We start from the raw sequence: 26,165 nt of genomic DNA, 5'->3' as shown, positions 1-26,165 counted from the left end.
AGTGCAGCTGCTAGGTTTTCCTCTTGTTACACTTTACAAACCTCACGTTCTCAATTTTCTTTTTCTGCGCTAAATGATCTCAGGTTCCAGCGCTTGTTCTTCGGCCTCAATTGTGCATATATTCTATCTTATCTGGCGACGGTTTGTATGGCCTTTTGGCTTGATTTCACAGATGACGGCTGAAACAAATGGCTTTCCTCAATAAATCATGAATAATATTCACCGTTTCTGTCAAGCACACTCACGATGGGAAAGATTGATGGAATGGAACTTCGCACGATTGATGGCCGCCTTACATTTTTGTATTTTGAAGAAGGCTCGCTTGTGCAAATGATCATTGGTAACATCCAGGGTTGGAGTAATTACACATGAAGAAATCAATTACAATTACTTTCAACAAATGTAAATTACAATTATAATTACATTTGAAGATAGCAATTACATTACAATGACAGTGACTTAACAACAAATTCAATGACAGTTACAATGAGAAGGGATTTGGGTGTGAGAGTAAACGCTCATCTTGGGCACAGGAAACGATCTATTGAGGCGAAGTAATAGAGTTTCATAATTCATTTCCAGAAGTGTAAGTGATAGAAGAGCGGAGATCATATTAAATCTATTTCTTAGCAATGGTTTGGAAACACTTGGATTATACCGTTCGGTTCTGGTCACCTTACTAAAGGTTGGAGATAGATTCACTTGAATCAATACAGAGAAGAAAGACCATGATGATTGCAAAGTTGGAGAAGACTACACCGTAACTTCTGCTGTTTTTACTTGTCTGCAGGATGCACAATTGAAACTGCGCTGGAAACCAAGTACTTCGGTCCTATTTTTAATTTCAAATTTGTCTGATTGAAATCCAAGCCACAGGAGATAGGAAACTGTAATCATTCTTCACTTAAAACTGTTGAACGTTCATAATTGTAATTCTCGTGTGTTTATAAAAGCCGGTCTTTGAATACCAACACTAAATGGATGACACAGTTGCCTAGCCCGTTTACCCACTGACATTTAAACTACATACATCGGGAAAGTTAAATGAAAATTCCATGAAACGTGAACGATTTTTTTTTTTTTGCCAGATACAATGCCTAATCTTCTAAACAAATTCTCTCGGCTGTTCTCCACACAATTAATCACTGAAAATGTGATATTTATTTATGTATGCTGCTGTATGGTTAAGATGACCCATATTTGTATATAGTTTGATTGAAAATGAAATAAAATCTTTACATTAATAAAGAAGACTGTATAGAGCAGGACAAATTTGAAGAGTTTATTGCCACAAACCAAGTAAATCATAAAGATATACTATCAGTAAATTTTGAAATCGCAGTTCCCAGAGCTATTTCATAGCGATCATAACACATCACGGAGAATTACCTCCATATCCTCATGTATTTTTTCGTTTCCACAACTGACAGCTTTATGAATCATTTTTCTGAACACTTTGCAACAAAGTTTAAATTTTTGGTTGAGGGGCCTGAAACATTTCTAACTGCTGTTTTCACCCGGAAACGTTCACCTTAATATACCCTCCTCGTTTTTTTTTTCTGGCCAATTTGCCTTTTCCTTCGCCCCCCTTTTGAATCTCTTCGGTCCTCATTTCTTTTTTTTTTTTTTTTTTTCGGCTGCCTTCCTTCGCCCACTCGTTGTAATCCTTAGTCCTAACTTAATCCTCTTCTGTCTTTCTCCTTCCCTCAGCATCGTTCTTTTCTTTCTCCAGCCCCTTTCGATACCCTCTCTCGCTCTCGTGTTCCTCTTCTCACTTTGAAAGGCGTCAGGTCAGGCTTAGCATTTTGTTGTTACTCGACTCTACTGACGATATGAGTTTATTTCACAGACTGCTGCATTCGGCCTCTGCTGCTGTTGCTGTACAATATCTGCGTTGTTCTCAGTATCAGAACGAGCACATAGACCTTCAGCGTCCCAGCGATGTGGTATGTTTTCTTTTTTTATTGTTAATATTTTTCTCTTAAAAAGGATTTTTGCAATACCAGTAAAACGCGTCAATGAATAACACTTTTAAAGAATTTTGCAGTTAGATGTTGATTTCTTACACTCGGTTTCTTCCACTGTTGTCTGGAAACATACTGAAATAAGACGTAAAATGAAAATGTGAACTGTATCCCAAAAACTGGAAAACTGAGAGTGCTGTAACTAAAGAATAATGAAAAAATGATTTGATTATGAAGTGCGGAGCAGTGCCTTTCCAGAGTGCTCTGTGCGCTATAGAATAGATATGGGGAAGGGACGTGGCTTGACAGCACCGTAGGTTTGTGAATGCGGAAGTTCTACGCCCCATAACGAGTCGAGTTCGTTCATCTTCTGATGAAATGGACATCTCTAGCATTATGCAAGTAATGAAGCTCCTTTTGGGGTTTTCTCCGTACTTCCATTTTCTTTGATTCTGTAACCTTTCATTTTTCACGAAGCGTATCTATCGCATTCTCCAGGGTTGTGCCATACCCTCAGTTTCCTTCCTGAGATCGTAAGTGTCCCGCCCCATTGACATGCGTAAAATAAAAAGAAAATCAGTTACCAAAAGACTTCATCTTTCGCCAGTTCAGCTTCATTGGACGTTGATCTTCAACATATAGCATAGCTTGTCAAATCTGTCCCAACCGCTTCGATGCAGACGTATATCGGCCTTTCAATCAGTTCACTCACTCAGCAAATTACGATGAATTTGAATGATAGGTAGTTATTTTGAAGCTGCTACACCATTGTTTGAAGCAGAGGGATGTTTGATAAAGGATTCAAGATACTGACTGGAGAATATTTTTGCTTTTTTCCGGTTAGATTATGCGTTCTGGAACGTGGTTTTCTACCCGTTCATAGTGTAAGGGTTGACTATTATGCATCGCCGTCAAAGATATTGTGATGGAGAGATATTCACAGTTGTTAGTATTATATAGAGTGTAGTTAAGATTTGTGTCATTTAAAGACATTTAGAACAGAATGTCATCATTCATGTTTTTCCGTCCAAGTAAAACTGCTCCGGCGGTTCAGTACCCGAAGCGTTGATTTGTCCGTATAAGTCATTCCGAGATTAGTAAAATTAATAAATGTAAAATTATTATGGATATGACCGTACAACTGTCACATTCTGTTGAGTAGTTATTAAAGTTTCTTTTGCTTGCCTGCATATGCCACTGTGATCACTATCCGCCAGCTGAGTCGAGAATAGAAGAAATTATGTTATTGTAGGATTATTTGACCTTTTTTTTCTGTGCTGAACCCATTATGCCGTACCGCAGTTAGAAGTTTCAGCCAAGGATATATATATATATATATATATATATATTATATATATATATATATATATATATATATATATCTATTTAGCCAAGGCCACAGGAAAAATAAAAGAAGGAGTACCGAGCGCTTTCGTGTTATTTCAACACATTTTCGAGGTACTCCTTCTTTTATTTTTCCTGTGGCCTTGGCTAAATATAATGTCACGCGCTATCTAGTGACATATAAGCAATATATATGTGTGTATATATATATATATATGTTATATATATATATAGTATGTATATATATATATATATATATATATATATATATATATATATATATATACAGTGCGTAGAATCTAGATCTAAGTTCCAATTTTATACAATTCTTTTTTAAATTAATAGCAGCATTAGATTGGACTATGTTAATTTCATTCCCTAAGATTTTTCAAAAGAAAAATTTCCTGCTTGTTCGTTGGTACAAATGAATCATTATCCATTCCAGGTATTTCAGTAAAAACAGTTGTTTACCGCTGAATATATATATATATATATATATATATATATATATATATATATATATATATATATATATATACTATATATATATAAGTAAGTCATATCACATTACCGTGATTCATATACATATATCGAGCTACAATGTCCTTTAATATCTAATTCGCTCTACCTCGGAATTAATATATTTTCATATATGCTTAACCGAAGGGGAATTTTTTCCTCGATAATAGATTTACCTGTACTTGGGCGCGAACGCAGGTACATTCAAATCCAGGCTCGTCAGTGAAGCTCTCCCACCCCACCACCGCGAGAAGAAATCATGACGATCGGTAGTGGGAAACGAACCTGCGATACCATAATCATGACGAAGTGACCTTGCCGACCTGACCACGGCAAGGTGATCTCGTCCTGATTATGGTATCGCGGGTTCGTTTCCCGCTACTTTACGTAATGATTTCTTCTAATTTCTTTGAAGTTGGACCTAAAGGCTTTGCAGTGCGAACTGTATCCAAAAAAAGAGCAAAAAATTTGAGAAGTTAAAGGGTATTGTGGCTATTATGATTTCACACACATGTATATGCATATACATATATACAAATCATATACATATAGAAAATAGCCTGCTGGAAACTATAGAAAGGAGCAGATGCCGATTTATATAAATGAAACAAAGGACGAAGGCTATATATTTCGGGCAGTATCTCCACCCATTTACATACAGTAATGGTGTTGTTAGTTTTGTTTGTTTGTGAAGATGAAGCCTGCCGCCATGTTCTAGCATGGGTTCTTGCTACTAGAGCAGCCCCTAATGCTGGTCTTACACAGGAGGACTACTTATTTAAGGAGTCTCTAAATGACAGGCAATTAAGGGATGTAGAGTTCGTTGGGCTCCGGCTAAGCCTAAAGGGTAAGGAGCGGCCATCTCAAGATGAAAAAAGATATGGTCGGTCTTACCTGGTTCTCAAGACCCTTTCTCCGTCTGATTCATTTTGTTTGTCTTCTAGATTAAAGCAGCTTCGAGTATCTGACCTTAGATCGACTCTTATGAGCTTATATAAAACACATAAATTATTTGTGATACATCCCAGTGTATAAAGTATGTGGTGCTGCTGGTATGATTAATAATGGCAGAATTTGATAAGCTAATGTGTGTTACCGATCGTTGGAGTATATTAAAGGCGCCCCACTTAGGTTGATAGGAGACTTGAGTATTTCGAAAACTTGTCCCCCGTTATTTACCCAACGGAAGTGTGGATGGAAGGCCTATTGAGAGTTCGAGTTGCCAGTCTTGAATTCAGGCTGTCTCCGTTTTTCGTAGATTGTTTAGTTTTCGTAAAAAACAAATAACATCTAAAAACATATGAAGGACAGAATATACAGATTTATCATATCATGATCGGCAACATATTTTAACAAATACCACGGAAGCAAGTCACTTTTCTGGAATTATTTACATCAGCAGTGAACACGGCAACAGCATCTACGTAATCTAATTTGATGAAAGGGTTTGGTGTCATAACATTAGATAACATTAGATGTTGATCAATGATTTGCTGAGTTCTTGATAGTCAGCACCTTGTTATTGCTATCTAGTCAGGAGCCTGCATTAGTCGTCAAATTACTTGAAGCAGATCACTGTTGTTCGATGATGTATCGAGACAAAAAAAGAAAAAAAGATTAATAACTCGCATTGTAAGTGAAAGAGCCTTTCAACCTTTCTCCGCATTGAAGATGTGGTTTACACTCACTCACACACACACACACACATATATATATACACATATATATATCCTAAATAAATGTTTTGTTAAATTTCTGTCCACTGGTTCTGTAAACGATTTATTTGATGTATATATATAATAATACTATATATATATATAATATATTATATATATATATATATATTATATATATAATACATAGTATATATATAATATAATATTTATATATATATATGTGTGTGTGTGTGTGTGTGTGTGTGTGTGTGTGTGTGTGTGTGTGTGTGTGTATATATCGGTTTATAGAAAGTGGACAAAAATTAGGAAACCTTAATTTTTGAAAGAGTCTAACTTATGATGCCATCTTATCTCAAATTGACAGTTTTATTACATAGTCTTGTCTTATCGTCGGCTAAACAACACGCGGAGAAGGCCAATTCACTGATAATTGAATTAACGATAGAATTGTCCGACTTCCATTGCAACTTCCATTCTGTGCGCAAAAGGGCGTTGCCTTGTTTTCGTTGATATTGGGTGGTCATTTCCAAGTGTCTGAAAACTGCTGCTTCTCTATCGTAGCTTTTATTAGTTATTTTCTTGAGATGATATTTCTTCTCTGTCCATTCATTTTTAAGTGGTCATTGTACGTTCTGATTGTAAGTGAAACGGTTGAATATTGTACCCTGAAAGGCACAATAAAATTGACCCTTGTTTACGGTTGTCCTGGTTAATCGAATGTAATATTGTTGGAGAAGTATGAAATATACAGAAATCTTTCGTGCAGTTCATCTGAGAAGCCACTTTTGGTGTCATCCTTGACTGTGCTCGTGGTCTCCCCCCGCCCCCCTTTTTCTTCATTAGGATTATCCCCTCGCATGTGTCACTCCTCCATCATTCGAGAGCCCCATGTAAGTCTATTAACTCATTTGAAGGGATGGGCCGCTGACGAATCTCTGGCATCAAGGAATTGATAACGTCTGTCCACCAATGTTTTTGGTTTCTTATATACTATATCAATTCATGCAAAATGGATTACTTGCTGCTTAGAAATGTTCATAATTTCTTTTTCAAAGGATGATACCTTAGCGGCAATTAAGTAACGAGTTTTGTATGAATTAAATCATTATTATCTTTCATTATTAGGTCGTAAAATTCCAGTCATTTTTATTGCAGGGTAGATTTGTAGCATCAGAAAAGACTTTCTAAAAATTTTTAACTTTATATGGCTTATTTTCTTCAAACCTCAAGGAAGATATTACGAAGAGAATAAATATGACTTATTTTATACAGTATTTTGTAACTGACCTTCGTCTCTTGGTATTTGCTGGCAGTTTTCTTCCGACGAGTTCCGTACTGAAACTGGTCATCACGTGAGATGTGCTAGCGCAGTCAGTATGCTTAACATATTTTGTCAGCCATTAGTTCTTCCGAAATTCCATAATTTCTTTCCTCACTCTTTGAAATTTGTTTTTCATTTCTGTCATTTTCTTTGGCCCTTTAAGGGTTTTCACCGACGGAGACCGAATGTTCATTCTTTTGTGTCTCCTCAATTGTTCTTCAGTTCAGTTCTTTCCATTTACTGTTTTGTGTGTGTGTGTGTGTGTGTCCATAACTGTGGTTGGTAGTGGAGTGGCAATTATGTTATTTTTTAGATGATAAATTGTCTGATATTTTCAAATTTGGAGTCATTAGCATTGATTTCTTTTTTACATCATCATACGCGGAATCTCTGTATTTTTAATTATCTATTTGATTATTTATCTCTTGATTTAACTCTTCAGTATATATTGTTATTTACAGTTGTTTCAAGTGATTTATTGGGTATTTTTCTTTATTTTTTTTAATCGTGCTGAACCTCGCTACGAAAGCTCATCAAGATCTTTCTGCTTTTTCCACAGGACGTAGTTCATTAATAACAAAAGTTAATTAAATTAACAATGAAATTTGTTCTGTTGTAAAGGTGCTAAAACGCCCACCGGGATGTAACATATTTTGAAATAATGCACAAGTATAGAGAGAGCTTGAAAAATACTGCCAGTTTTTACGTTACATGATATATAACGATAGTGAACATTAACTGGGAGTGCGAAGAGCCGAGGCGTTGCATACTGTGTTCCGTCACTTGCCTTCCACCCCACTTTATCCGGGATCCAATTTTCCCGTCATTTCTTTGAGCAATTTCTTCTCCCCGCCCCCCTTTTCCGATGTTTCTTTCCCTTCCCCGTTTCAGTGCCCTTATTCCTTCCAGGGGCCTCTCCTGTCCACCCCTCCTCAGCCGGAGACTTTTATCGTATTCCTGAAAATCGCAATAACGTAATTTTTTTCAAATGTTATTTTTCCCTCCTTTCTTTAAGCGAACTCCGCCGGCAAATGACTTTTTTCGGAAATCTCTTTAATATAGTTTTTGATGCTGAAATATGACGTTTGACCTTTGGCCTCATAAACGAGGGATAAATCAGTCAGTTTATAAGATTAAAGTTTGATCTTTTCAGGATTTAGGCGCAATTTGGCCTAATTGCCGCCCAAGCGATGATTAGAGTCGAAATCTAGAAAGGAAATTGTGGAGTAATCTTGCCTGTTTAGTAACAGTTTGTCCGGTATTCAGACAGGAACTGTGGTAATTATTATTCTGTTTTTTTTCCCTTCTAGATTATATATATATATATATATATATATATATATATATATATATATATATATATATATAATATATATATATATATATATATATATATATATATATATGATATATATATATATATATATATATATAGATATATATATATTATATATACATATATATATCATATATATATATATAGTATATATATATATATGTATATATATATATATTATATATATATATATATCCTATATATATATGTAATATATATATATATATGTATAGATATATATTTATATCTATATATATCCTATATATATATATATATATATATTATATATATATATATATATATATATATAAACACTAAGTTTTTTTTATTCAGGCGAAGATGCGAACTACTTTCTCTGTCTGTGAAAGTTCGTTATTGCCACCTGAGTCGCTTGAAATTTGCCATTGATCCATGCGTGGATATTGCATGTCTGTAAATATTTAGGGGTCACCATAGCCATAAGTAACCGGTAGCTGCAAAGGGCGAGTGACTGACATCTCCGTGTGAGGGTACGAAGCTTTTGAAATATTCCTTGCATGTCTCAGTATAACGGATTTGCTTCTGTTTTGTACCCGAATTGCTTCTCTCTCTCTCTCTCTCTCTCTCTCTCTCTCTCTCTCTCTCTCTAAATATATCACATAAATGTATATATACACATACATACATACACATATATTTATAATATATATTATATATAAATGCATAATATATACGTATATATATATATATATATATATGTGTGTGTGTGTGTGTGTGGATACATACATGTATATAGCTTGTGTGCGTATGTGTGTGACTGGCTTTGTCCGTGTATGGGGCTGGGGGAATGGGGGAGGTATAATTAATGGTATAGATATACATGTGTTTCTTTATTCTAAAGCATAGATATGTGGGCATATTTTGTAGGGGATGTATATGTTTCTTTATTTATAAAATTTTATATTCAAATGAGCCTTTGTATGTATGTACTCGTATATAGTATAGGCAGAAAAATCATTGCAGGCTAACCTCTGCACCAATCTTGCATATTGAATATTTCCGGCATTTTCTCTGGATTAATAAATTATTCAGTAATTACAAGGCGCACGGTCCGTAGAGATCGATGGTTGCACGACGCGCTAATGGAGAATAAAATTAAATAGATTGAATGGGGAACCTGCTTTTCTTAATGATGTCTTCCGCAGGTAAAGGGGAAAATTTATTTGCCATTTCTGTGGAGTCTGTGGGAAGTGGACGGCCATGACATGAGTTGGTAGTTTGCTTAGAGAAATCGAAAGCCAAACATGTGGTTGTTTTTCCGTATTTAAATAAGGTCTTATTTTTGAAAACGAATGTCGAGAGAAACATTTCATATATTGTCTTTTTTAATTTATCAAAACTTGTATTGTAAGTTTCCTATCTTTTAGTAGGCGCTACTTATTTCGTACTGTTATAAGTTAATGTATTCATTCTTACGTATAGGGCGATTGATAGATAGATTAAATAATTAACTGACTGACTTAAAGCTTGGAAATTCGGCATCGAGGGTGGCTCGCAAATAGAATAGAGATCCCCAGTGTGGTCAGAATAGGAATCTGAATTGCGCACTAGACAATGTAAAAGGTTTAGCACTCTGAAAATGTCGTCGTTGTTTTTTAACTCAAACTTCCTTTGTCATGTAGCAATAAAAGTTGCTAAAGGAGATTTAAATATTATTGTTTCCAAGTATCATTACCTAATATGTTGTCATTAACAATAAATTTAAACTAAAGAGAGACATGTCAACCAATCTTTCTAACCAAGAGAACGATTGATATGCGAACCCTTAAAGAGTTTGTTTATTTATTTATTTTTGTTTAATTTTGTAGGACGTCAGTTGGTAAAAACAAAGCTGTACCCTACAAACGCGCAATAAACGAATGAGTCAAACATAATAAATTTATTGTATTTCTTTAAGAAGAAAAGGAAATTAAGAGAGTTCGTACTAGCTTCAAAAAAAAGGATTTTTTTTTTCAGTATCGCTGCTGCGATGCATTCATACCGAAATAGATTAGGGAAGTCTCTTCTTCTCTGTGCGCCAAAAATTTTATAGTCTAATCTAATCTTGCCATTGAGTATCTGATTGAAATGCTGAAATTCAAACGGACAGGTGAGGCATTTGATTCAAATGTGTACTGGGTGTTAACGTATGAAAACTCATTCCCAAGTGAATTTATACAACAAATTCTATTCACTGATGGTGTCAAATTATATCAGTGTAAAGAAGTATACCAATGTATGATATTTAGCTTTTGTAAAAACTATATTACACCAGTAGATGAGATTACAGAACCTTTGGTCATTTCATTAATGTGCTTTCAGTAAAGATAGATTTTACTTGAACATTGTAAGTAATTATGCCTGTGAATTGAATTGTACAAACTTTTATAGTTATGCAATTATCTATGTATTTTATAAATGAATATACCAAGGTACGAAATGATTATTATTGTATCTGATTGCATCGGCCGTCTCACATTTTGCTCCAATTAGCTGCAAATTGTAATCTGAAAGGAGCTGGCCATATGTTTTTCGTTGAATAAATTGGAGATTAAACAAAACCGAAATAATTACCGTTCTGTATCAGATAGAAAAATTTCATCCAATATGCGTGCAGCTATGTATATATATGTGTGTGTGCACGGGTATTTGTGATTTGTCTGTGTGTGTGTGTGCGTGTATATATATATATATATATATATATATAATATAATATATATATATTATCTAATAAAAGGAGCCCATAAAAACACCAAAATATAGAGAGAGAAATACTCCATTTCAGTCTGTGAAATATAGTATTTCTCTCTCTATATTTTGGTGTTTTTATGGGCTCCTTTTATTAGATGGAATTCTGTTATAACAGAACATTTTTATCAGTCATATATATATGTATATGTATAAATTCTCAAGGAAGCAAGGGAGGCGTTTTCTGGTAATTTAAAAAGGCTTTATTAAGCGACGTTTCCGGGTCCAGTCCCATCATCACGGCTGTAAAAACGATTAATACACATAAATATAATAAAAAGACTCATCCTAATTACTAACATACATTTAAAATTCATAGAAAACCTACTACAATGCGAAGAAAATGACCATCTCAAGTGAAAGGAAGAAGACGAGTGACCAGAAGAAGAAGGAAAGATTCTAAGTAAACATAGTTATGCCAGGTAAAGAGGGGTAACGGTAGTTTGATTGTTTGATTTTGGAACTATTGTTTTTATGGAAAGCGATTCGAAGACAGCAAGCTCTTGAGGAGAAGAAGCCCGTGTAATGATTTTAAAGTGTTTGTAGTCTATATTGAATTTGCATTTTTTTAATGTTCTCGAATGTTCGAGAATTCTGGTGAAGACAACCGGACACCTGTTCTATAACTCACCCCCCCTGTGGCAATCAATGCGGACTTTAAGAAGCCTAAGTGAGGCCCCGACATAATTTCCCAAACTACATTTGGGACACGAAAATAAATAGACCGCATTGGAAGTCAGAAAAGGGCTCAGCTTCTCTTTATATCTAAATAAAGACCCAATAGTTAATGGGTTTCTTACGATTAGTTGACTTTTTATAGCCGGACAATGTTCACGTATTAAACGTTTAACTTTGGTATAAAACGTTGTATCACTGATAAACGGGACACTAGCAAAGAAAGGCATTCTAGGAGCAGTTGGTCAATTATTTTTCTCTATTAATTTATTATTCAAAAACTTGTTTAGGTATTTGAAGAAAACCTTAGCTGGATAGCAGTTATCGGTGAAGTACTGTTGTAAAGCAGTAATCTCATTGTGAAATTCAGACTAGCCAGAGGAGAGAGAATAGGCCCTGTGGAAGAGGTATATAAAGCGTTTACTTTAAAGTTAAAACTACAAAAGCTGTAAAAATTTGTCCCTATAGTCGATTTTTTTAAACCTGGCAAACTTGCACTTAGCTGCTTGTCGCTGATTAGATGAATGTCGTGTTGTCCGAATCTCTCAGTTTTGTTTTCACACTGTTTCAGAATTATGATTATACGTTCATAGATTGAGATAAGAGCCAAATTATGTAATGTTATGTAAATACCAGTTGTAATAAACTTAAATATTAAGAAGTTACACACCAAATTATTATATAATAGTTTACAGTTATGAAACAACACTCTCCGAAGCTGTAGACTTGAAATATGTTTCAAATGCTGAACTTTAATGTTTAAATTTCTAGCTAGATTTTTAGTGCAAAATCATGCCATTGGTTGCTTGAAAAAAAAAAAAATTATTGTATGTACATTGTTGATGTTGTATAACGCCTAAGAACAAATTACTATCGTAGTGCTATCGTCAAAGTACTATCGTCAGAAAGTTTGGGGTGGAGGAGTTGTGGGAGGAACAGCTTCGGGGTTGACAGAAAGTTGACATACTCTCAGCAGGAGGTTCAGTTGCGGGTTGTGGTGTTCTGTTCTTCATAAAATAATAAAGATGTTTATATATCATTATGTTCACTTTTTGCATGTCAAAAGTACTGCTCACGGAATGTCATTAATGTTTTAGAATATGTACAAAGTTGCTGTTGCCTTAATGATTTCTTTCATTGTCTTGCTAGGGCCCTGTGAAGTGGAATATTGAAAAACATTCATTATTGTATTACGGCACTGACTGGTAAGCCTACTGCCAGCAGCATGTATATGCCTGGTGTTTGAAGTGCCTTCATCTTTGCTTTGTTCCATATCGTTCGTCTCGTGTAGCCATGGCTGAAATTGGTGAAATCGACGACAGTAAGCCAACTGCTCTATAGCCGATTCTAAGCTGATTGATGATGGCAGTGTGTGCAGACGACAACTCGCCAGCTGTTCCTTTCTCAACTCCTCCTCCCCAAATGTTTCGGCAAGCTTACATTTTCTACAATAGTATTTTGTTCTTAGGCGTTATGCAACCTTCAGCAATGTACAATAAATACGTTTTGCTTTTTTGTTTGGTTTTTTCCAAACCACCAATGGCACGATTGCGCTAAAAATCTAGCTAGAAATTTAAACATTAAAGTTCATGCGTTTGAAACATATTTCAAGTCTACAGCTTCGGAGAGTGTTGTTTCATAACTGTTAACTATTATATAATAATTTGGTATGTAACTTCTTAATACTTAAGTTTATTACAACAGGTATTTACATAACATTACTAATTTGGCTCTTATCTCAATCTATGGCCGTATAGTCACAATTCTGAAAGTGTGAAAACAAAACTGAGAGATTCGGACAACACGACATTCATCCAAGCAGCTAAGTGCAAGTTTGCCAGGTTTAAAAAAATCGACTATAGTCCAGTAAAAGTCTTTTTTCTAAAAATTGGTGTTAAAACTGTCCGTATTACGTGACACTTCTATATCTAAGAAAGAGAGCTTATTATCATTTTCATAATCAATTGTAAACTTGATATTAGGGTGGGCTGAATTGGCAAATTGTAAGAAGGAATCAGCCCTGTCTCTGTCTCGAAAAAAATAAACGTATCATCAACGTAACGGCAGTAAAAGAGAGGATGATTAGCTAGAGGGCAATTGTCCAGCAACCGCTCCTCCAGTTCACACATAAAAATATTCGCAAAGACTGGGCCTAAAGGACTGCCCATAGGACTTTGTACATAGGACTTCCCATTAAAAATAAAGGCGATGTCCTGCACTGCCAAAGTTAAAAGCTGCTTGAAGTTGTCATAATTAAAACCATGAAACAGAACATCATTATTATTAAATAATTCAAATTATTTTAAACAAGATTTTTACTAATAATGATGTTCTGTTCCCTGGTTTTAATTATGACAATTTTAAGAAACTGTGCCCAACTAAAAGACGTCTAAGCTGCACCTGAATTTAAGTAAAGGCAATGTTGCTGGGTCTAGCACAACACTGATATTAAAAAGGTTCTGTAATTAGTGCTAATGAAAATATTCATACTTAGGAGTAGCTTTTGCTTCTGTAAAAGTTCTGATTGTCAGAAGCTTTATTGATTTAGAAGATGCTGATTGAAATTCGTGTTAAATGACTGTAACTCGGGATAAATCTGTCCGTTACCGTAATTCAAAGATGGTGTGATGATTTTTCTGATTTATGAAATTATATTAGTTGGAAGAAACTGCAAAATCTAAATTTCAAACTAAAGTATACTCCATCTTGAGCAGTATAACTCGTATTTTTGTGGATGATTATGTATAATTTATGGCCATGTGTCTCAGTAAGATTTGGTTGCTTACGAGCGAACACCACCAGTATACAAGTGCTCGGAAGTTCGTATTAATAATGATAATAATAATAATATCCTTTATTTCAGCTCAGGGCCATATACATGGAATATACAAAATACAGATAGTAACATACACAATCTAAATACATGAGACATGATAAAAAATGAATAATCGCTACTTATCTACAAAATAGCTGAGGTAGCATAAAAGATAGTATCATAATACTGGTAATAACAGTAATGATATTGGTGAGGAAAAAAAAATGCTTTGAAAGTTATATCAGTTAGTGCACAGATTATAAAACTTAAATTTCAACTAGAGACCTTAGGTGGTTAAAGTAGTCAGGTCCAGAGGGCTAAATACGAAAATTGAATGTAAAAAAACTTTAACTTGATAGTAATCACAGTAATAATGAAAAAGTAAAATATCAGCAATAAATATAATGACAAAATCTGCAGATGACATCTTGCCAATACAGATAATCCTTTAGGGGGACAAAGGCCTCATTTTCCCATCTTTCCCACAATTTAGATCTTTTTGCTTCACTCCTTAGGATGCTTTGTATGAGAGAGTTGCTGCTGTTTCTAACTCTGGTTACCAGACTGGACATTGTTCGCCTTGCAGTGATTTTTGAATTGTCCAGGTGGTTATCTGTGAACAACTGTGTGGCGGAATGGTAGCGGGGAATGTTTGTGAGGCATCTCAAAATGTCATTGTGCACAAAAAGTGATACGTCTCATGGTCTCTCGGGTACAGTTCGTCCAGAGGGAGCACCCATAAATACTGTAGCAGTACGAGCGGAAGAGCAGCAGTTTCACGTCTCGGTGACAGAAGGCAAACCTCCTTGCAATCATGTTGCCAGTTGCACATAGCTTACGACGCCCCTGTTCAATGTCTGCCGTATCTTTTAGGTCGTCTGTGATAATGTGATCCAAATACGGAAATTCATGCCCAAATGCCAGCTGATGGTTTCCGAGGAAAATTTGTGGTTCTGCAATATGCTTAAGCGATCTCGGGTGCAGCGACATGCACTGGGTCTTGGTTTCATTGTAAATTATATCAAATTCCTCTGCATATTAGCGGCAAGTGTCGATGAGTCGTTGGAGACCTTGCACTGATGGGGAAATCAGAACCATATCATCGGCGTAACAGAGGTTGTTTATAGTTGTTTCATTGACACTGCATCCGATTGGGAGTGAGTTCAATTTGACATTCAAGGCATCTGTGTACGTATTAAACAAGTTTGGAGGGAGAGTCCTCCCTTGCCGAAGCCCGTTTAGGGAGCCGAAGGTGTTCAATTATACAAATATGATGAGCAGGAGAATCGTGAATAATACTGTGTAACTCTAGCTAGGATCATGCAGTAATGATCGAAATTATTGGATGCCTCACTTCATTATTTGTTATGAAGGGAATGAGTTTCCTGTTTGGGAACACAGCATCTCATGAAGGAAGTGTGTACGATTTAGGAGGTACCACTTCTGGACTGGAAGATGTTTGCCCTTAGAATTCCACATCTGCAGTGCTGAACTCGTCACAGATCCATCCTTCAGGTGTGTCTGTGATCTGTTTGCCTCTCGCTGCTGCTCTTACTAGCCCATGTTCCGTCCAACTGACCACCATTACATAAAGTATTTTCGTCTGGGCCTATGTGAAGAATTCCGAAGGAGGGCCTGAGAAAGATCTGGTACCCCATTGGTCATGTCATTAGATCCATGAAGCTGCGTTCCATTGATCAAGACATTTTAGCACAACCTATGAGACAACACATATGTATGCGAGTTTTCTCCTCTACTGGTTCTTATTTGCAAGTACCTCATAGGTGCAGCCACGGATGTAGAGCATTTCTCTTTGTTTACGATTTCTTATAATCTTAATGAAAAAAAATAGCGAGCTTGTCTATATATATATATATATATATATATATATATATTATATATATATATATGTATATTGTTATATATTGTTATAGATATCGGGCCTTTATGTCCAAATAAGAACTGAACATTTCTCAGAATAAATAAAAAAAAAGAGAAATTAAAGTGAGAAGGAACATTGTAGCCAGTTGTGTCCCCTTTTATGACCCCCTTTTGTTAATAGAAGAGCTCTTGTGGGAGAACACGTGGATGCTTTGTGAACTGTATGCCAGTCGCATAACTATCGGTCAAGCCGTTTGCTATCTTCTGCTGGTAGATTGATTTGTCTTCCAGAGAAACTTACTAGGTGAGATCTTGAAGAAAACATCCTGGTTCCAAACAAGGGAAAGAGATAGCCAGGTGGCAGATCTTGAAGAAAACTTCCCGCTTCTAACCAGGGGAAAAGAAAGAGAACAGCAGTAGCCAGCGAACCATCGTCGTAGTCATAGCTGACCTTCCTGCTCCACGGGGCCATCTTTTAACGGCCTCTCTATCCTGAAGGCAACCCAGCACCCAAAAGAACGTCATGCCACGCAGCTAAAGGAAGGAACAGCACTAATCATTTGCTTTATGAAGCATACACAATTTGCAGAGGTACGTCTGGGAAGCAAGGGAATCAGCCTTGTATCAGTTATCTTTTGTCTATTATCTTTTATCTCAAACTTATATTTATTTATTCCATTCATTTTAGTCAAGCGCAATGTAACATATGTATCTTGGGTGTCTCCTTATATATAAGTGAAGTAAGAAGTAATTGAAGGTGATATATAAGTGATTAAATAACCTCCTCGAACCTTGCTCTTGTTAATATTGTCCATCTAATAGGTGTTTTGAGGGCATTTTCACTCGCATGTCATCCCCCTGCTTATAGGATTAGATGACTTGTGTATGGTTTCTGTAAATTGCAAGAAGAATTTTGAGTCTTGCACATTTCATGAGAAGAGTTACAAAAAGCAGAATTTATACTAAGGAATCCAGAGGTCAGCTGTTACATCACTCCAGTTGACAATTTCTCAGTAATCTTCTTAATCGCTGGTTGGAGGAAGATTTTATCTCGAAAATCTTGAGTCCCAAGCTCCTTTTGAGAGGTCTTCATGTTTCTATATTTAACCAAAGTTAATTCTACCATTTGGCTTTTGAACCAACAATTGTTGCTATGAATTGTGTGTGACAAATTCCAGTTTATTCTGTGATAATGGTTATTTACGTGGTTGAAATTAGCCGAGCTCTGTTGTCCATACCTAAATGAACGTTTATGTTGTATAAATCTCTGGGGATCGATTTACTTGTGAAACTGGTGTAGGATTTTTCACAGTCGAGGCAAGGGATTTCGCACACTCTTGTGTCCTGGCTGTTGTTGGACATCAATCTGGGATTTGGCTAAGGTTTTTGGGTAGGTAAAAACAGTAGCATTAGAGTATCAGAGTGTCTGTGTCAACGTCTTGATCCTGTCCAGGTGTGGGATTTTTATTTTATTGTTGGTTTAGACTGGGTTCCATGTATCACTGCGCAGTACAAATATCTAGAAATTCGTATTTTCAATCTTTCCTCCAGGAATATCTTGTTTGAGAGAGGGAAGGGGTCCGATTGCAGTCCATCTCAAGAATCCGTACATTTTCGGAAGGCCTTATTCTTTGAGACATTCTTCTAAGAAGTATTTTTTTAAAATTATTTTTCAGCCAATGTGGCCTGATCAGTTCTTTTTCAAGCTTGCGAAGAATGCTCACATCCAGAAAACAAGCCAGGCTGAAAAAAAATCATTCTTAGAAGAATGTCTCGAGGAACAAGTCATTCCGAAAATGTACATATTCGTGTGATGGACTCTGTGGCCCTGTAAGTCCAGTTTTAACAATGATTCGTTGAATTTGACAGTTACATAATTACATAATTATGGAAGCAATGCGAAAGATCCAGCTGTTAAGAACCAGTGACCACAAACAAAATATGCTAATATTGCTGGATGATATACGTAAAGGTAAAGCTTTTAAGGTTCTCGGAATATTTATTTATATGGCGAAGATCAGAAGAACACACACACCCTGTTCGTGCTCGAGTGGAAAAATAGTTCCTGTTCGTCGTCTTTTTCTTTTTTATGTTCCCATTCCTTCCAGTGCCTTCCTGGGTTTATGGTGATTGTTATACGGGGCCAATCTCGTATGGTTACGGCAGCGTTCCGTATCTGATGGTGGTTAAAATTCAAATGGAAATCAACAGTTCCGCGAATTTCAAATCCCTCTCTCCCTCTCTCTCTCTCTCTCTCTCTCTCTCTCTCTCTCTCTCTCTCTCTCTCTCTCTCTCTCTCTCTCAACATTGATAACGCATCGGAATCATTGATGAAATCCTGCTGAAAGTATGGAAAATGATTGGAAGTTTTCCCGCGGTCAAGTCGATCTCAAGAAGCCAAGCGCCCCCGGGAACTGTATTTGCATCGGTTGAAGAGGATTTCTCAAGCTTCACCCCCGCGCAGATCCCGGGAGCTCTTATTGCTGTCCTTTTGCCTGTTGCTGTTCTTCTTTATGTTAATACCAGTTACCATATGTGGTGGAAATGCAATCACCATTTGCCAGTCTTGTTTGTTTGTGTGTGTGTGTGTGTGTGTGTGTGTGTGTGTGTGTGTGTGTATATATTTTATATATATATATATATATATATATATATATATATATATATATATATATATATATTGAAGGGAGAGGTTTTCATGTGCTCGCCTACATGGTAAGTGTACTAAAATTGTATAAGATATTTCAGTCTTAAAGAATCTACGCTGCTTTCAGGTAAAACAAAATGTTGATCTTGAAACAGCACAGACAGAAAGTATTTATAATAAAGTTCTTGAGCAGATTTTTATATTCACTAAAAACCCAAAGGAATCAGCAAGACAGAGTTCAAATTTCCGTGAAACGAGAACTCTCCAAAACTTGAGTGTTTTCTTCCTTTGCAAATACTGACATACGGCCAAGACGACATTTCAAGATTTGCAAGCCACCAGGAATAAATACAGAATATATTATCTCATAAAATTTTGTTTTCGAGGATGAAAAAGACCCTTTGCTTGTCCATTCAGTTTGTCTGTACCTGAGAGTATTTCAAGAGTTAATGCCCCAAAAAATGTTTTCCGCAGTCTGCAATGTGTATTTCAGTAAACCTGAATAGAAAGCGAATTTGAAGCGTCTTGCAGCCAACTCGGCGATTTCTAATTTGTTTCAGTGGTTCTGAAATGGAAGTAATTCAAGTCGTGACATTGTTCAAGATTAGTTTGTTTTAGTTCCGAAGATATATTTGGGAAATGTCTTCAGAGCGTAGGCTAGCATGGAAAGTAGTGGTCTTGGGGAAGGATAATAATTATGAATCGGTCGTAACTTCATTAGCAGTTATGAAGCTGCTGTTTGAGAGTTTCTTTAGTCTATACTAAGTCGGTGAAAGGATAGGGAGAACTGAAGATGAGTTTTTATTCTTTTATATTAAAGGGATTGATTTACTAGTACGGGGTGGAAATGCGCTGTTAATTGTCTATTTCCAGATGATATATATACAATGTTTCCTGGCGTCTGTCTTTAGAATTTAAACAAAGTTATTGATATTAAAAAATCTCTCTCTCTCTCTCTCTCTCTCTCTCTCTCTCTCTCTCTCTCTCTCTCTCTCTCTCTCTCTCGTTATATATAACTCTTGTATTTGTTATTTTTTGCTAAAAGCAGCCGTCTTTTTCTATGATTTTAACGTTTAGCCATCATAGTATCATTAATGCTTCATGATCCATTGGCCAACGCCACTGTGTTCTTTACAGCAGGTGTATATTTTTGATAGCGCAGTTTGCGAGACAAAGGATTTTGTCGCTCCGAAAATTGTTAAGCTTCATTATATCTCCCCGTCACCCCGCCAGGTAGAGATAAAAAATCGAACTCGGCAAGGTGGGGGTTTTGGAGGTAGGCTGTAGGAGACCCGTTCCTGAAAAATCCATTTTGCTATATATATATATATATATATATATATATATATATATATATATATATATATATATATATATATATATATATTGTGTGTGTGTGTGTGTGTGTGTGTACATACATTGAGCTACAAATGTCCTTTAATATCTAATTCGCTCTACCTCAGAATTAATATATTTTCATATGTGCTTAACCGAAGGGGAATTTTTTAGGCGATAAGAGAATTGTCGCCTAAAAAATTCTCTTTCGGTTAAGCATAAATGAAAATATATTAATTCCGAGGTAGAGCGAATTAGATATTAAAGGACATTTGTAGCTCGATGTATGTATATGAATCACGGTAATGTGATAAGACTATATGTGTGTGTGTGTGTGTGTGTCTGTGTGTGTGTATGTGTGTAAATAGCCACATGAAAGGTGAAAAATTAAAGACCAGGTACCAAGCGCTTTTGTGTATTGCATACACTTCTTTATACCCTGAAGAAGTGTACGCAATACACGAAAGCGCTTGGTACCTGGCCTTTAATTTTTCACCTTTCATGTGGCTATTTACGTACATATTTGTCACGTGCTGTCTGGTGACTTATTGCTGATATATATAGATATATATATATATATATATATATATATACATTATATATATTTTTTAGATATAATAATATATATATATATATATAATATATATATATATATATTATACATTATAGATATATAATATATAATGGTCAGGTTCAGGGCTCTCGGTTAAAATAGACTTTGCCACTGCTACTCTAATATTGCTATTGGGTTGGGATTCTAATACACTAAATCCTGAAATAGAAGCGTGGCAAGTGTAGGTTGTGATCCTCTTTGGGAAAGAAAATTGTACGAAATGGCAAGTGAGCCGCCTTCCCTTGATGTCATGTCAGCTGCATATATTAGACCAGTCTCCTGCAGAGGGTTAATGCTGTCAGTGCATCTAACACAATGCATCGCAGACATTATTTAGGCTTATTTGCAGTGTCCCTTCGGCCCCTAGCTCAACCCTTTTCATTCCTTTCACTGTACCTCAGTTCTTCATTATTCGCACCCCGCTAAAGCCTTTTTCATTTCCTAACCTTTACCAATAATTGTTTTTCCGTAGCCGCAACTGGCAGGTTTTTATGCCTTCGGTTAAAACCTTTTCAAACCTCTTTACTCTCAATTTCACTTCCAGTGTTGACTGACCTCATAGCTTCCACTGCTTGACCTTTGGATGGAATTTTGTTTTTATATCCTACATCAGGTCACTCCATTACTACACTGGAAGTTGTACAACCTGGTTATTTCTGAGTTTCGAAAGCGCCAGTTCTATGGTTAATATAGCGTTGTGGACTTTAGTTGGCATTCGAGCCTCTTCTTAAAGATCCATGGCAACCACACTTTTTCACTTAAGTAGGATAGATACCATTCTCCCTGCTCTGCATGGTGAGAAATCGCCAAATTGGCTAGAGCATAGGATTTGTTGCTCCATAACGTACTGTTATTGCTGCCAAGGAAAAAAACAAATACTAATTCATGGGGAAATAAGAAATGGCTAAGGTATAGATTATTATTTGAGCTAATGAGAAGTTGCGTTAGTTGTAAGTTTGAGTTAGAGAGGAAGGCGTGGAAATGTGGTTGTCAATATATATAAAATAGATGAAAGTGTTAAGAGCGAATTAAGGTGAGCATTACAGACACTCCTTCACTTAGGAACTTTCAGAGGTACGAAGATCCGTGCTCATAAATACAGTTTTTGTTCGGAGCGCTTCTGGCCGCGACACGCAAGTCCGAATTTTGTTGTGAGGGCCTGCCTTGGCGTAGGTACAATTTCTGTTGCTACTCGCGCTGAACAGTACCATATCTGACGCCACTAAATATCCCAGTTTCTTTGTTCCTATGGTAGTGCTCAGATTTCACCTTCCGTGTGGCGATTCATTCGTGCATTTTTATCTTGAAATATTTACCACATTCGTTAATATGTTGTGGCTACTGGCAAGCGCAAGTCCACTGATGAAAGTGGGAGTGTCAAAAAGCGGCAAGCCATCTTCATGGAAACTATAGTGGCTATAATGAAGAATTTAAAGTGAAGAAATGGTTGATGTAGAACGCCATTATAAAATGAATCGCTCGATCATCGGCACAATTTTGAAGAACAAAGACAAGATTATGGAGCATGTAAAAAGTGGTGTGTCAATGCAGTCAGCTATAAGAAAGAGAAGGGGGAGGGTGATGGAGGAAATGGAAAAACTTTTGGGTATCTGGATGGAACACCAGAGACAAAGGTCTCTACTAATTGGCCTTATGCTGATTCAGGGAAATGATGAAAGTGCTAAAGATGCAACATTTTGTGCAAGTCGTGGATGGTTTCATCTCTTTCAAAAACAAGCCAACTGTCATCGTGTCTCCTCCGGATGCTGTGAGGCTCCTCCAGGGATTGCTTGTGAGGCTCCTCCTGGATGGCTGTGAGGGCTCCTCCCCCTGGATGGTTATGAGGCTCCTCCTGGATGCTGTGAGGGCTTCCTCCTGGGATGCTGTGAGGCTCCTCCTGGATGCTGGATGAGGCTCCTCCTGGATGCGGGATGTGAGGCTGCCTCCGGGTATGGGCTATGGAGGTCTCCGTCTGGATGGTTGTTGGGGAGGCTCCTCCTGGATGATGTTGAGGCTCCTCCGATTGGATGGCTGTTGAGGCTTCCTCCTGGATGCTATGAGGCTCCTCCTGGATGCTTGTGAGGCCTCCTCTGGATCTGTGAGGCTTTCTCCGGATGCTGTGAGGCTCCCTCCGAGCTGTGAGGCTACTTACTGGATGCTTTGTGAGGCTACTCGGATGCTGTGAGGCTCCTCCGGATGCTGTTGAGGCTCCTTGGAGGGTTGTGAGCTCCTCCGGATGCTGTGAGGCTCCTCTGGATGCTGTGTGAGGCTCCTCCGGATGCTGTTGAGGTCCTCCGGATGCTGTGGAGCTCCTCTGGATGCCTGGAGGCCTCTACGGATGCTGTGAGGCTCCTCCGGTGCTGTGAGGCCTCCTCCGGGGATGCTTTTGAGGCTTCCTCCGGATGGCTTGTGAGGCTCCTCCGGATGCTGTGAGGCTCCTGGATGCTTGGGTCCTTCGGATGCTGTGAGGCTCCTCGGCTGTGAGGCTCCTCCGGATGCTGTGAGGCCTCCGGATGCTGGTGATGGCCTCCTCCGGATGCTGTGAGGCTCCTCTGGATGCTGTGAGGCTCCTCCGGATGCTGTGAGGCTCCTCTGGATGCTGTGAGGCTCCTCCGGATGCTGTGAGGCTCCTCCGGATGCTGTGAGGCTCCTCTGGATGCTGTGAGGCTCCTCCGGATGCTTGTGAGGCTCCTCTGGATGCGTGAGGCTTCTCCGGATGGCTCCTGAGGCTCTCCGGATGCTGTGAGGCTCCCCTCCTGGATGCTGTGAGGCTCCTCCGGGGGGGAATTGCTGTGGGCCTCCTCCGGATGCTGTGAGGCTCCTCTGGATGTTTGGGGCTCCCTCCGGCCTGCTGTAGGCTCCTCCGGATGCTGTGAGGGGGCTCCTCCGGATGCTGTGAGGCTCCTCCGGATGCTGCTGGTCCTCTGATTGCTGTGGCTCCTCCGGATGCTGTGAGGCTCCTCCGGATGCTGTGAGGTTCCTCGGATGCTGGGGACTCTCCGGATGCTGTGAGGCTCCTCTGGATGTGTTTTTGAGGCTCCTCCGGATTCTGTGAGGCTCCTCTGGAATGCTTGAGGCTCCCTCCGGAGGTGGTGAGGCTTCCTCCGGCCTGTGAGGCTCCTCCGGATGCTGTGAGGCTCCTCCGGATGCTGTGAGGCTCCTCCGGATGCTGTGAGGCTCCTCTGGATGCTGTGAGGCTCCTCCGGATGCTGGCCGTGAGGCTCCTCCGGATGGCTATGAGGCTCCTCCTGGATGCTGTGGGCTCCTCCGGATGCTTGGGCCGTGAGGCTCCTCCGGGAATGGTTGGAGGCTCCTCTGATCTGTGAGGCTCCTATGGATGCTGTGAGGCTCCTCCGGATGCCTTGAGGGCCTTCCTCTGGATGCTGTGAGGCTCTTCTGGATGCTGTGAGGTTCCTCTGGATGCTGTGAGACTCCTCTGGATGCTGTGAGGCAGCGACCACCGACAAAACAGCAGCCTAAGAATTCCCCGAGGCGCTCAAGGAAATGATAGATAGATGGTTATACCTTTCAGCAATTTTTTTTATATAGTATGTAGACGAGAGAGGCCTTTTCTGAAACAAGAAAAAGTTAGACAGAACATACATCAGCCGTGAAGAGAAGACGATGCCAGGATTGAAGGTGGCGAAGGCTAGGCCAGTGTATCCACGGCCACTGAAAAATATCATAAAATGTTTGCTACCCGTAATCTGGATGGCCAATGAGACAGCTTGGCTGACACCTGCTGTATTTGAGGACTGATTCTTCCACCAATTTATCCCCGTGTAAAGAACATTGATGGTGTATGGCGTGAAGTAAGTGAGATGAACATAATGAAATATGGAAGGCCTTATGCCACAGTTTGTTAATGACTACAGGAGGTTTAATCAAGAAGAGGAGGAAAAGTTAAACCTTGACATGGGGGGAAGTAGACTTTGAAGAGTTGTTTGGCAGTCATTCAGAGGAGGTGACGAATGAACATTTGATGGAACTGGAAGAAAGGAAAAAACAGAACATGAAGAACAAGAACTTGTTCCCATAAAGAAATTTGAAACAAAATTGATGGCCGAGGGATTTTCTCTTCTGGAAAAGTGTAGACTATTTTTGAGAATCATGGCCCCATTGTTGAGAGATTCTCAAAAGTAACAACAATAGTCAATTATGCTTTCTAATGTTATTGTATACGATAATGAAAAAAGAAAAAGCGATGCAAAATTCTATAGACTAATTCTTTAAACCAGTGCCTTCAACCTCAAGAACTTCCCCACCTTCAATGACTGCTTCCCACAACACCAGTTTCAATGGTAAGAAAACTGTACATGTACTTTATATTTACTGTACGTATTATCTTAATTTGTTATTGTTAGGTCTCATATATCATTTGTGTAAATGAAATACTCTATGAAATACAGTAACAGTTCTGGTATTGGGGTTTAGTGTGCATAGTGACGTTGCGTCTATGAATTCAACTTATGAACAAAATGAACTTGCGAACAGCCATTTGGAACGTAACTCGTTTGTAGAGGAGCATCTGTATAAGTAAGTATGTGAGTGAGATATGGGTAAGGTTAAAGATGTCGAGTTGGGAGGAGCAGATGAAGAATTTGTTAAATTTCACCATTGGGTCACTGGTACAGCCAGGATTATTTAATGGGAATAGGAAAACAAAGACAAATAATGAAAAAAACAAGAAAAGGAATGAGGCAGTGTGGCGCATAGTACAAGCAAAATGAGACAATTTAATATTCACCCACATAACAAGTGAAGAGATCATTTACACCTAGACAAGATCATGGATAGGGTGGTGAGGAAGAAGTGAGAAAAAAGTATGTAAGTGATGGAAATAAATTAAGAAATTGGGGAGCATTATTTGTTGTACAGAAGTAAATGCAGATAGAAATTTCAAGAAGCAAATGGGTCCCAGAATAAAACTTACAAATGGCATAATGTTGTCCTGAGTTGAGTGCAGTCCTGGGCCAGTGGGATCAGTGTTTTGAATATTTGCTGAAATTTGAAGGTGAACAAGGCGGAGCTGATGTCAGCAGATAAATAAATGCTCAGGTTGAAGGATGGAAAGATACCGGGAGTTGACGTTTTTACACATAAGAGGCTACTATTCAGTAGTGGTAGTGTTACTGAATGGAAGACCCACGTTTGTAAGGTATATATGGATGAAGGCAAGGTTTTGGTGTGAATGATAAAAGTGATAATTGTTTCATGAAGATAAGTGAACGTTTTATAGGCGACTATAGGGTTTATGGTAAGTTCTTGATCGA

General features: G+C 37.9%; 1 long non-coding RNA gene across 1 annotated transcript in view; it reads left to right on the top strand.

The window, feature by feature from the left end:
• LOC135221498 (uncharacterized) overlaps positions 1-26,165 on the top strand; it is a 316,150-nt gene that overhangs the window by 184,256 nt on the left and 105,729 nt on the right. The window contains exon 2 of the long non-coding RNA XR_010315985.1: positions 1,850-1,946. This is a non-coding gene — a long non-coding RNA (uncharacterized LOC135221498). The remainder of the gene's footprint in view (positions 1-1,849; positions 1,947-26,165) is intronic.

The sequence above is a fragment of the Macrobrachium nipponense genome, chromosome 2 (genome assembly GCF_015104395.2).
Source record: "Macrobrachium nipponense isolate FS-2020 chromosome 2, ASM1510439v2, whole genome shotgun sequence".
NCBI lineage: Eukaryota > Metazoa > Arthropoda > Malacostraca > Decapoda > Palaemonidae > Macrobrachium > Macrobrachium nipponense.
Note: the sequence above shows the minus strand (reverse complement) of the source record. Positions and strands in the feature narration are given on the sequence as shown.